This window comes from Dipodomys merriami, unplaced genomic scaffold (genome assembly GCF_024711535.1).
Source record: "Dipodomys merriami isolate MVZ:Mamm:240054 unplaced genomic scaffold, mDipMer1.0.p SCAF_25, whole genome shotgun sequence".
In the NCBI taxonomy this organism is placed as follows: Eukaryota; Metazoa; Chordata; class Mammalia; order Rodentia; family Heteromyidae; genus Dipodomys; species Dipodomys merriami.
The window spans coordinates 5350505-5363587 of NW_027203937.1; positions in this window are offsets into that span (position 1 = coordinate 5350505).

Genomic DNA, 13083 nt, shown 5'->3' on the forward strand with positions numbered 1-13083 from the left:
CGCACCAGCAAACTGCCTGCGGTGGTGCCAGTGAGGCCGCGAAGCTTCCTCCTGGTCCCAGCAGCTGATTTCTGAAGTACTTGGGCTTCAGCAGTCTGATGGTGACTGTATCCTTTTCGGATCTAATGCTAGGGCTTTGCTATTCTCTCCCAAACACATAGGAGGATTAGACACAATGCAGGTTGGCATTGGTTAGGAGCCTGCTGTGAATTAGGGAGGGTACCTATGGCCACTGACTCATGTTAAAGGCTGGAGGTTTGGTGAGTTTTCATCGTGCTCAAAATCACACAGGTGTTGAATAGTCAGACAAGATTTCCACCGAGGTGGTGGTGGTGGTGGTGCTCTGTGTGTGTGTGTGTGTGTGTGTGTGTGTGTGTGTGTGTGTGTGTGTATGTGTGTGTGTGTATTTCAAGAGCCTGGCTTTTAGTTTTCCTGTCAAAGCCTATTCTTGCAAAGAGTCTAACATTCAATGATTGCACACCAGGGTGTTAATGACATGCCTAATATATTTGCTTAGCAATGGCTTTTACATAGAAATGTCCTGAAGACTTTATTATAGTGTTTCTCAAATATCAAGGGAACTGGTATTATCTACTATCTTCAGGGCAAAATTGTCTTAGATCTCCGGAGTCTGGCTTACATTTCCTTTGAAAGTAAGTAGTCCGTTAATATAAGGATAGACATAAAAGCAGATATAAACTTACAGTGTTTAAACCACTGAAGAATAAAACAAAAACAAACCGATGACTTGTATATAAAAGTTCACTTCCAGGCAGCAAAAGGTAAACAAACCTGTTTGTTCCTCAAGCACTGACAGTACCCCGAAAGTGTGTGCCATGCCAACTACTCAGCTGTGGGCATCTTTCCATTCTTGATAATTGTCTGTGTAGCCTCAGAATGAGTGAGATATCCTTTATTCACTGGCATCTTTGTCCCTCAAACCTACCACATCTTTTGTTCACTCTGAGTCACGTGATATTTGTCTTTCACCTGAAACGTGAAAGCTGCTTTTGCTAAAAATACTGACTCTTTACTTAAGTAATCTGGTGGGTGAATAAAGCAAGAAAAAGAACATAGTATCACTGTCTTCCTATCATGTCTGTTCTCAACCTTGTTTTCCTCTCCCCTTTCCTCTTCTTCCCCCTCCTCCCCCACCTCCCCCTCCTCCCCCTCCTCCCCCTCCTCCTCCTCCTCCTCCTCCTCCTCCTCCTTCTTCTGGGCAGCATCTCATTATGTGGCCCATGCTGACAGTCCTCCTGCAGCTGTCTTCCAAGTGCTGGGATTCTAGATGTACACTACTTTACTGACTCAACTTTTGAGTCAACTGACATTACTCAGCCCTGAATGTGGATATGCGCATCATTTGAGAAATATTTTGTCCAAGAGTATAATAATGCAAGGATAACTTATCCTGTTGCTCATTGGGGCAGATTCGTGTTTTTTGTTTTGTTTTGTTTTGTTTTTCACTCTGGCTTGAGCTTTTGGCAAATCAAGCACTGACAGACATTCAAACTCAGTATAAGGCCCAGATCAAGTCAGGATGTGCATGGGAGTTGAACATGCCAGCCACAGGAGGACTCAAGCACTGAAAGTCCTGTAACAAGATTGATTATGTGAGCCACAGGAAGAACTTAGCAGTAACTGAGTTAAGTCACTGCCCATTAGCCCACCAAGGACAAGCAGAATGCTTTGCACAGGTAAAGATCTTTTGAAAGCTTACTCGGGACAAGTGGTCTCCCCACAATCAAGAGAAGCCTGCTGTCCCATCCCTACTCCGATCAGTATTTATTCCCTTTTGCTCCCAGTTTAAAAAAAAAAAAGTATTGCCTTTTATTTGTGTGTGTATGTGTGTGCATGTGCATTTGCATGCCAGTACTGGGGCTGGAACTCAGGGCCTGGGATTGCTATCCTTTAGTTTTTCTACTTAGGACTGGCATGCTACCATTTGAGCCATATCTTCACTTTAGCCTTCTGCTAGTTAATTGGAGATAAGGGTCTCACAGACTTTTTCTGTGTGGGCTGGCTTCCAACCATGATCCTCAGATCTCAGCCTCCTGAGTAGCTAGGATTACTAGCTAGGAGTCAGGCTCTGGTGGTGCCTGACTTGACTTATCTTGCTTATCACATGTGCTTTGGCATAATTTCTGTTTCTATGCTGTAAGATGCTGTTGATCTGAATCAATGTTGTGCAGGTTCTATTTCAGGGTCTATTGCTAACTAGCTGTATAACTCTTAGGTTGTCTTAGTTGGCTACCTAGACACCAATCATGATAGATTTTTATAGTATTTTGGACTTTGAGTAGAATGTCTTGTATGAAGAGTAAGATGCTCTTCCTTATGTTGTGCCTAAATTCTGTTATCTTTTGTACTTACCCATATTCCTTATCCCCAGGGAGTGGGTGTGCCAGGGACTTTCCTGCTTCCTAAAAACTGTTCAGTTTTATATGGGTAATTCTCAAATACTTTTATATGCATGGCAATTGAGTGTTTAAAAAGTTATTTAGAGATAGATAGCAGTGGTTTATGCCTGTAATGCTAACTGCTCAAGAGCTTAGATCAGAAGGAGTGCAGTTCAGAGAGCAGTGGGCTCAGCACAAAATAAATTTTAAACTACATAGCTGGGCACAGTGGCTCACATCTGTAATCCCAGCTACCTGACAGTCAGAGATCAGGAAAATTATGGTTCAAACAAACCCAGGCAACTAGGTTGTGAGATCCTATCTCAACTAATATCCTGAGTGATATATACTTGGAATCCCAGATATGAAGAAAGAAAGCATAGATGGAAGAACCATGGTCCAATCTGGCCCTAGGAGAAAATTGAGACTGTATTAAAAACTAATTGAGGAGGGAAAAAAGGGCTGGGCATGTGGCTCAAATGGCAGGGTAATATCAAGTACTACATGTGAGTTCAAACCTGAGTATCTCCAACAACAAAAATAGACAATTAGTACTACTACTATGAATGGTCATGAAAAGCTGTTGGATGAACGAGTTTGATAGGGTGCCAAGCTTGTGCTTTGCCTTCTCCACCAGTCTCCTTCAAGCCATTATCAACCCATTCATTGGATAAATCTCAGGAGTATTTCTATGCCCATTTATATATACACACATATATATTACTGTTTTAAGGGTAGAAAAGGGTTGCTTCTTTGTTATTTTTTATAATGCTGGAATTAAAACCTTACATGGTTAAAAATTCCATATTTAAAAAAATTGAATGCTCTAAGCCACTAAAATCATTACACCACGTAATAAAGCAAAATAATATGTATTTGTATTACATTTAAAGCTTTCCAAAAATTCCCATTTTTTGTTAAAGGATATTCCTTTTTAGTGTTTGGAAATGTGAGTAAATCATTATACTGAGTATAAAATACCATATAAAATATAAAATAGGTAATATTTATATAAAATAATCCTTGAGTTACATCCTCACACTGATGGCATAAGTTGTACTCTGAGAAGAAAAAATACAAACCTACACAGCAAAGAAAAGCTTGCTCTAATCATGCTTTAAAGAACACAGTAACCTGAAACCAATAGGAAGACCAGGCTTTGGGCCTGGCAATTTCCTGTCTACTATGGGCACCACTCTAAACTGAAAATTAGAAATATTAAATAGCTGTGTGTTTCTCATTTTCTCTAGTCAAAGAGGAAGTCTCTGAAGTCCAGAGCTGGGCTCTAAGATGTTCTCAAACTTACATGCTGACCCTTATGATTGAGAAAAGAAAAGAAGACGTAAAAAGTTTTGATTCTAAAAATTCTAAAAAGTCTGTCTGGAAAATTCTTTTGTTTTCAATATAGGTTGATAGCTATCCATGCATACTGGATTCTTCTTTCTCTCCTAAAAGAGTAAACTTTTAGAAGCTTAGGTATGGAGTCTGGATATTTGAAGTCAATGTTTTTCATAAGGGTTCTTCTGGCAAATTCTACTCATTTTCAAGTATAAATGGGAAGTATCTAAAGACTTCCACATTTATCTAACTATATGTATAGGTTCATGATGCTTTCAGAGAAAGTATCTTACATTGTAACTATATTTACATGTTCAAATTCAAGTGGTCCAGACAACTTTATGAGCAGGAACTTAGTTTCCTTTATAGTCCTCACAGTTTTCCTACAGCATTCTTATTTTGTTGTTATTTCATCGTGTGTGTGTGTGTGTGTGTGTGTGTGTGTGTGTGTGTGTGTGTGTGTGTGTTGTGGGGGAGGGTGGCTGCTGGTCCTGGAGCTTGAACTCAGGCCCTGGACACTATCCCTGAGCTTTTGTGCTCAAAGCTAATGTTCTACCATTTTGAGCCACAGCTCCATTTCTGGCTTTTTGGCAGTTAATTGCATATAAAGAATCTCACATACTTTCCTGCTCAAGCTGGTTCTGCACCTTGATCCTCAGTGCTCAGCCTCCTGAGTAGCTAGGATTAACAGAGTGAGCCAATGGCACCTGGCTTTAGAAAGCTCTTAGTATAGGTTCAATTTTTATATAATAAATGATTGAATAAGTGAATGAATAAAATTATAATTAGTTTAAGCCAGATGTGCTAATAGCTCATACCTGTAATCTTAGTTATTCATGAGGTTGAGATCCACAGGATTGAAGTTGGAAGCCAAACGAGGCAATCTGAGGGACTCCATCTCCAATTAACCACCAAAATGCTGGGCTGGAGGTGTGGCTCAAGTGGTTCACAATAGTACCAGTTGTGAACAAGCAAGCTGAGTTAGAATACAAGACCCTGAATTCAAGTCTCAGTACTGCCAAAAAATATATAATTAGCTTAAAATATCAGATCAAAAACAATTTAGCTTGTTGATCATTATAAGCAAGACACACTAAACATGTAATTTTACCTCAAATTTTCAATATTTTCCAGGATATAAATCCAAATTTCTGTTTAATGTCTGTTTACCATTATTCCTTTACAGGTCATATCAGTCCAATAATAACTGTGATTTTCACTCGCATTTCACCACTTGTGCTGTGACTATGGGATGCCATTCCAGGTATCAATTGTCCTGATTTCTCACATTCTGACAGATTATCTGTGCAGTGTTTTGAGCAGGGTCTATATTTAGCTGCCAGTGGTTCTTCAATTGCCTTGCCAGGGTATCTGACAGGATCATAGAATCCTATAGGACAAACTGTATTTCCCAAACTCTATTTCTTCCTGACATGTGAAAGACATTAACTGACTGTGAACACAAGGCTAGTTGAATATGTATGTTAGTGTTTCCAGTGCTCTGAGAAGTCCTGAGTAAAGAAATCTGGTCAAGTTAATATATTCAAACTACCCAGTCTTACTAGATGGTGTATCTTTTTCCTCCACTACTACTACTGCTACTACTACTACTACTACTACTACTACTACTACTACTACTACTTTGTCATCGTCGTCGTCTCCTTCCTCCTCCTCCTGTTCCTCCTCCTCCTGCTCCTCCTCCTCCTTTTCCCCAGTATGGTGTTAAGATCGCACAAAACAGTAGAGTCCTAAAGAACACAGTTTAGCACCATCCCTAAGCTTTCTTCTGGGCCTCATTACTTAAGTTCTCAAAATGAGGGACATCTTTTCATTGCTATCTTTGATTATATTTGCATGATAAAACCACTTGTTCCATCCAAAGGCCTAAGCCAGGCGCTGATGGCTCATGCCTGTGACTTTAGCTATTCTAGAGGCTGAGATCTGGAGGATCATAGTTTGTGATCAGTGTCACCAGCTCAGGAAGAAAAGTTAAGAATACATCTCCAAAATAAGTTAAGAATACATCTCCAAAATAACCAGCAAAAAGCCAGGCTGGGGGCTGGGAAGGTGGCTCAGTGGTAGAGCGCTTGCCTTGCATGCCTGAGGCCCTGGGTTCAATTCCTCAGCACCACATAAGCAAAAAGAAAAAAGCTGGAAGTGGCACTGTGGCTCAAGTGGTAGAGCGCTAGCCTTGAGCTGAAGAGCTGAGGGACAGCGCCCAGGCCCAGAGTTCAGGATCCACGACCAGACCCCCCCCCAAAAAAAAAGCCAGGTTGAAGGTATTGCTCAAGTGGTAGAGAATCAGCAGAGCAAGCAAGCCAGCTAAGTATGTGCCAAGTCCTGAGTTCAAACCCTAATGCTATAAAAAATGAAAATACTAAAATAGGCACTAGTGGCCACACTTGTGATCCTAGCTACTCAGGAGACTGAGGTCTGAGGATTGTGGTTCAAAGCTAGCCAAGGCAGGAAAGTCTATGAGACTTTTGTCTCCAATTTACCATGAAAAAGCTGGAAGTTGAGATGTGGCTCAAATGGTAAAGCACCAGCCTCAAGTGATAAAACTAAAGGATGGCACCCAGGCCCTGAGTTCAAGCCCTAGCAAAAAATAAAATAAAACAGAATAAAGTCATAAAATAAAAAAGCCTAATAAAACATCACATCTTATAGAAAGTATTTTTATTGGCCTTTGCTTTTCCTCCACAACAATGTTCCTTAACAACTTTCTCATGGCTTTTATAATTTTATTTTGTAAAATTATCAGTTTATATTTTCTCTATATTACTAGTGAATACTGAGTTCGCATCTCTGGTCTGCACCATTTTGGGCTACATCTGAACTCACTTCACCTTAGATTGGTTCAAAAAAAGAGACATTAATGAATTGTCTACAAATGGAGGTGAGGAAGGGATTGAGGGACCGAACAAGGACAAGAGGCACCCAGGATGCAGGGACAGTGGGCAGCCATCACCAAGTGACATGTTGCCCAGAGTGTGAGCAAAAGAAGGAAACATGCCTGCCACAGTGTCTATGAACCAGAGATAGGAAATTGCTCTCCAAGGAGTGGGAAAGAAACTTCTTCTTTTCCCACTCTCTGGTCCCCTGAGCCCACCAGTCAGTCACAAGGAAGCTGGGTTGTACCATGCTTACGGATTAGCCTCCTTACTGGGCACAGGGCTGAGGATGGATGGGCGCAAGGCAGATCAAATAACCAGCACACCGGGAAAGCCTGGGTTCTTATGTTCACACTGGGGCTGGGGTGGGGAGAATGGTTCCTCTCTCATAGGCTTATCCTGATAAAATTTGAAAATACATCAAAACACATCACATAATGCCTGCTTCTAACATTAACTCCTCATTGATATTATGGTTATAGCAATGCTACAAATACCCTCAAGTACAAAAGGTTGTTGAGTCAGAAATCTTGTATGGCTTCAATGTGGCTCTTACATACATGGCACAAAACCACCCAGGAGGAGCAGTAAGGTGGAATAGACAGGGGTGGAGATGGAGGGTTGTAGATTTGGGCACAGGTTAGGCGAAAGTTGGTCTAGTTATTGTGACTGAAATCATCAGTCAATTGGAGCGAGCTAAACCTGAGCCGTGATTTGCTGCTTTAGGCAGATGGTTTCAACACATATTAGTCAAAGCCTGAGATCTGTAGGTTCCTCTAAACTTTGGTACAGAGTTACTGACAAGCCAGCTTGTCCTGAGCACCCCACAGTCACCACAGGAAGTGCCAGGGACTTGTCACATTTTGAAGTATAAGCAATTTGCTTCCTGCTCTTTCAGAGGGGTAACCTGTGTTATTTCAGACATCAGAGCACCTGGCTCCTGCTGTGCTTGCTTGCTTGGTACACAGATTAAGGAAACCACAAGAATAATCATGTTTTCATTACAAAGAGGGCCAAGAAGGAGGAGGAAGGCTTTCCTGCCTGGCCTGGAGAGGTCCTTCTCAGCGGTGTGATTGCCAAGTCCCTCCCTAGGAGCCGGACTTACCACATAAAGACATGCAGGTCACTCACCAAAGCTCAGTCCCTGAACCCTGGAGCAAGGAGATGTTCCCAGAGTAACTGTTCTGAGGAGCCTGTCATTGAATAGAGTCAATGAAGGTCACCCAAGGAGGAGGTCCAGTACTGACACCAGCAGCTGCAGGTGGAGACTTCCTCAAGGAGGAGTGACTTTCTTATCCAGGTTTCTGGCAGACTAAAATTAGTGACAACCAGATGCTGTGAGATCTGTGAGTAGGTGCTCAGCTATTTGTGCCTACCTCCTGGGAAAGCAAGACATAAATCCAAACTATTAGTATACAGCTCAGGTCACTCTGCCCCAAGCCTCATGCTCTCCTAGTCAACCTGACCTTGGGCTCTCTTACCTTCCATATGGCATTCTAGTATGTTGTGTGTCTACTCAAGGTTGCCTGCAGCTGTGTTTGAGCAACTGCTCATACTCAGAACAAAGCATAATCTCCAGCAAGTAGTGAGCTCCTCTGTCAGCTTGTAGGTGACAGAGAGTTGTAAGCATTATGCTGACAATAAAAATGGATTCCTCCTGCAAATGTGACACCATTCAAAATGACGTGTGTGTGTGTGTGTGTGTGTGTGTGTGTGTGTGTGTGTGTGTGTGTGTGTGTGTGTGTGTGTGTGTGTGTGTGTATTGATATTGGGGCTTGAATTCAGTACTCAAGCTCTCATTTGTTTTTCTCACTCAAGGCTAAAGCTCTATTATTTGAGTCATAGCTCCAATTTTGGCTTTTTACTGGTTAATTGGAGATAAGATTTGCTGGATAATCAGATTTATCTACCAGACTGACTCTGAACCTCAATCCTCAGCTCTCAGCCTCCTTAGTAGCTAGCGCATTATAGACATGAGTGAGTCATCAGTGTCTGACTGATATGACGGTTTTTGTTCTGGTGAATATTACTTGGCTCCAATTCATGATGACATGCAAAGTCTAGACTACCTACACTATGATTTCATACTTTTGTACAGGACCCTTTCTTTATCCCCAGTATTGCTTTCTGAGGCTTCAATTATTCATAGACAATTATGCTCTGAAATAATAAATAAAAATTCCAGAAATAAGCAGTTTATAAGTTTTCAATTGTATGCTATTTATGAGAAGTATGGTGAAATTTTGTGCTGCTCTACTCTGTCCTGTCTGGGACATGAATCATCTCTTTGTCTACTGTACCTACACTGTATATGAAGCCTTCTTCTTAGTCACTTAGTAGTCATTTCAGTTATTAGCAGCACTGTTTTGGTATCACAGTGATTGTATTCAAGTAACACTTACTGTATGTACTTAACAATGGTGCAAATAAACAAAAGTCCTAAAGCAGAAGGATAACGTACATAAGGTAAACATCCAATAAAATATTTTGAGAGAGAACGAGAGACTGTTCCTCTAATTTTCATCTTAGTATATTGATACAATTGTATTATTTGATTATTAATTATCATTGCTAGTCCCTTACTACACCTATTTTATAAATTAACCTTTATTGTAGGAACATACATATGTAAAAATAAAGTATATATAAAGTTTGCTACCAAGTCTTGAGGTGTTCACAGAAGTCTTGGACCTGTTCCCCATGGATAAATAGAACTACTCTAAATACCACATTGGTAAAGTTAGGTTATCTGAGCGACTTCTTCTTTCAGGACAAGAAACAAAAATATGGTAGTCCTTCCTTCTTTCTTCCATCCTTTCTTCCCTCCCTTCTTCCCTCCCTCCCTCCCTTCCTTCCTTCCTTCTTTTCTCCCTCTCTCCTTCCCTCCCTCCCTTCTTTCCTTCCTTTCCTTCCTTTTTCCTCTCTTTCTCCCTCCCCCCTCTCAATCACACACAACGCAATAAAAATAAAACTATTAAATTCTTTAAAAACTTTATGCAGGAAAATTGAAAACAAATAAATGACAAGTCTTTGATTTGTTAGACTATTCTTTGAAGACTTGATTGTTGACTTCAAGGCAAATTCCAGTCTTGGTAAGTAACCCCCAACCCCAGCTTCAATCCACAATTTTATTATCAACTCTTTCATCCTCTGCCCAACCCTGCCCAATGATCTCCATGCTTCAGGGAAAAGAAGTTCACTCAGAGGTTGGGTATCCTTGATCTAGGAATCTACCTTTGTATTTATTCTATGCCTGCCTGACTAGAGAAGAAAGGATAAATGAACCAATAAAACTGTTTGTGTTATGATCTAAAATGTGTCTTTTCTAAAAGTACATATAACAGCAATATAGTTGGAGTCTTTTAACAACAATGGCCTTTTTTTATGTGTATGTGCTGATACTGTGGCTTGAACTCGGGATCTCTCCCTTTCCTTTGCTTTTTCACTCAAGGCTGGCTCTCCAGCACTTGAGCCATACCACCAGCTCAGACTTTTGCTAGTTAAATGGAAGTAAGAACCTCATAAGTTTTCTGCCAGGCTTGGCTTCAAACCATGATCTTCAGATCTCGGCCTCTTGAGTAACTAGGATTATAGGTATGATTCTCCAGCACCTGGCTGACACTGGCCATTTTAAATTCACCGTGGGCCAACCCCTTCTTACATTTTTTGTATTGGACCAAATAACTATGAGTAATAGGAACTCATACCCAAACAGTAACACATCTCAATGTGAAGTGTTAGAGAGGAAACTGAGACCCGGACCTGTTACTCCACATCAATACATCATAGTTTCCCATGCATTCAAGTAAATGGAAAGCCCACTGCACATTGGCTTCTACAGTAATGAGAAAATAAATTACCTTCCATAGGAAGAAGTTCAAGAACAGGGTAACTCCAGGTGAAGAGAGCTCAAGGCTCCATTTTTGCTTCTATTGGTCTAACAGATGGTTAATATGTTGGCCCTACCCTTAAGCTTGTTGAAAGATGAAGGGAGAAATAACAGAGACTTTATACAATTCTATTCCAGAAGAAAAAAAAAGGGATGTTCTATTTATATTCTCTTGGGTGCAAGAAAATTATACCACTCCTTAGGTCTCTCCTCATATTGCAATGGCTGGAATTCAATGGTCACAGGCCCTTTGCTAAACCAATTGCTGGCAAGGAAATGAAGGAACTTTGGTTGGCCCAAAGTAAATACTGTAGAATAATTAGAAGAGTTTAGGACTAGGGGGACTATGGTCAGAAGCTCTAGGGTTTAATTCTAGTTTTGACATCTATTTAGCCATGAAAACTTGCTAGCCAACCTCACAGCTTACCTTTTCCTTATTGGTAAATCAGGGCAGATGATACCTGCCTACTGATCTCAAAAGGAGTACTGTGAAGCAGCAATGAGGTAATGTCTGTACAAGCATTTTGCAAACTTCAGCTCACTATTTAACCTATGGAATTGCTCCTTTTAACAAGATTTAACTAGATCTGTTGATCATGAGACACTCTTTTGATTACATTTATGTGTGGGACTTGATCTCATCAACAGAATAATTTAGAATTTACAAAAACTTTACTAGCCTAAGCAAGAGTTCTTGAGAACTGGAACTGAATTGAGATAAAGATGACAGGTGGATAGGAAATATTTTGCAGGGAGAATCCCTGGGTTTTTCTAATTGGTCTAGAAACTAATTAGGCTCAGGTGCCAGTGGCTCACATCTATAATCCTAGCTATTCAGAAGGCCGGGACCTAGAGGACCATGGTTTGAAGCCATCCTTGGTAGAAAAGTTCATGAGACACCATCTCCAACTGACCAACAAAATGTCATACTGGGGGCATAACTCAATTGAAGAGTGCTAGCAATGAGTGATAAAGCTGAGTAAGAGTGTAAAATCCTGAGTACAAGCTCTTGTGCTTGCAAAAAGAAAAGGAAGGAAGGAAGGAAGAAAGGAAGGACGGAAGGAAGGAAGGAAGGAAGGAAGGAAGGAAGGAAGGAAGGAAGGAAGGAAGGAAGGAAGGAAGGAAGGAAGGAAGAAAGGAAGGAAGGAAGGGAGGGAGGAAGAAAGGGAGGAAGAAAGGGAGGGAGGGAGGGAGAGAAATAAAGAGGAAGAAAGGAAGGCAGAAAGGAAAGGAAGAAGAAAGGAAGGAAGGAAGGAAGGAAGGAAGGAAGGAAGGAAGGAAGGAAGGAAAGAGAGAGAAAAGAAATTAAGAAAAAGAGAAAGCCTTGGAATTAGGTCTAGCCTCAGAACTTTTAACCCCCAGGGCTCAAATAGTCATCAAGATCTAGGCTTCTCTACTACTCAGGTTTTCTTCTGAGGTAGTTTCACTTTAAGCAGCCCCCAGAGTCATTCACTTGAATTTTTTGAGGATTAAATCTGGAAGAGAAAGGTGGTCCTTTTCATCACTTCCCACACACATCTGAAGTCTGATCCCATTGGTCAGAAAGAGTCTCTGCCCTCTCCTGAAGCAATCCCTCTGGTTATGATAGGACACTGCTGACTAGATTATACCTTCCTCTGGTCTTTTATTTCCTGTGGTCGTCTTAATAACTTGTCCATGAAGATAGCCTAACTCTAAGGCACTGTGAAATGTTGCCTTGAGGACCCTAACTAGGTTTCATTTTGATGAATTCTTATTAAGCAGAAGACATTAATTCAAAACAATGATGTCTTCTTATTCTATTTCATTAATCGCCATCCATTTTCTGGGGTAAGTTTCTTTGAGGACCTGACACACAGCTGACTGCATGAAATGAAGAAAACAAAGACCTCTTCCAGGGCAATATTCCAACTGAACAGCACAAGGGCCACATAAATGCTAAAGAGAGAGTTTAAGATAAGAGGTAGGAGTTATCTGAGAGCTCTGGAAAAGAAGTAACTATTGGATATGTATTGGAGCAACTTTTGCCTCAGAATGATATAAACATGGCACTGAATGCCAACCAGATGCCCACATACCATTTGGATTCTGTTAAAAAAAATAACAGGAGCCATTGTTGGGTTTTGGTGGCTCACACTTGTAATCTCAGCTACTAATGAAGCTGAGATCTGAGGCTTGTGATTTGAAGCAAGTCTGGGCAAGAAAGTCCATGAGACTTTTTTCTCCAATTAATCACACCCTCCTCTCCCCCCCAAAAAAGTCAGAAGCGGAGCTGTGGCTCAAATGGTACAGTGCCAGCCTTGAGTGAACAAAACTAAAGGACAGCCCTCAGGTCCATGTTCAAGCCCCAGTACTGGAACAAAGTGAAAAATAATTCACAAACCAAAAACAAAAAAACAACAAAAAACAAAAGCCATTGTCTGACCTGAATCGCCTTCTCTTTGCATTTAAAAGTGGCATTTAAATGCCTATTTAAATTCACATTGTATGGTGTATAAATAGGCTAGGAAAGATGATCTACTCGGAGAATACTATAAAAATTTCTTTGGTAAGGAATCAGTCTGTAAAGTCAATCTCTTGCTCTTGA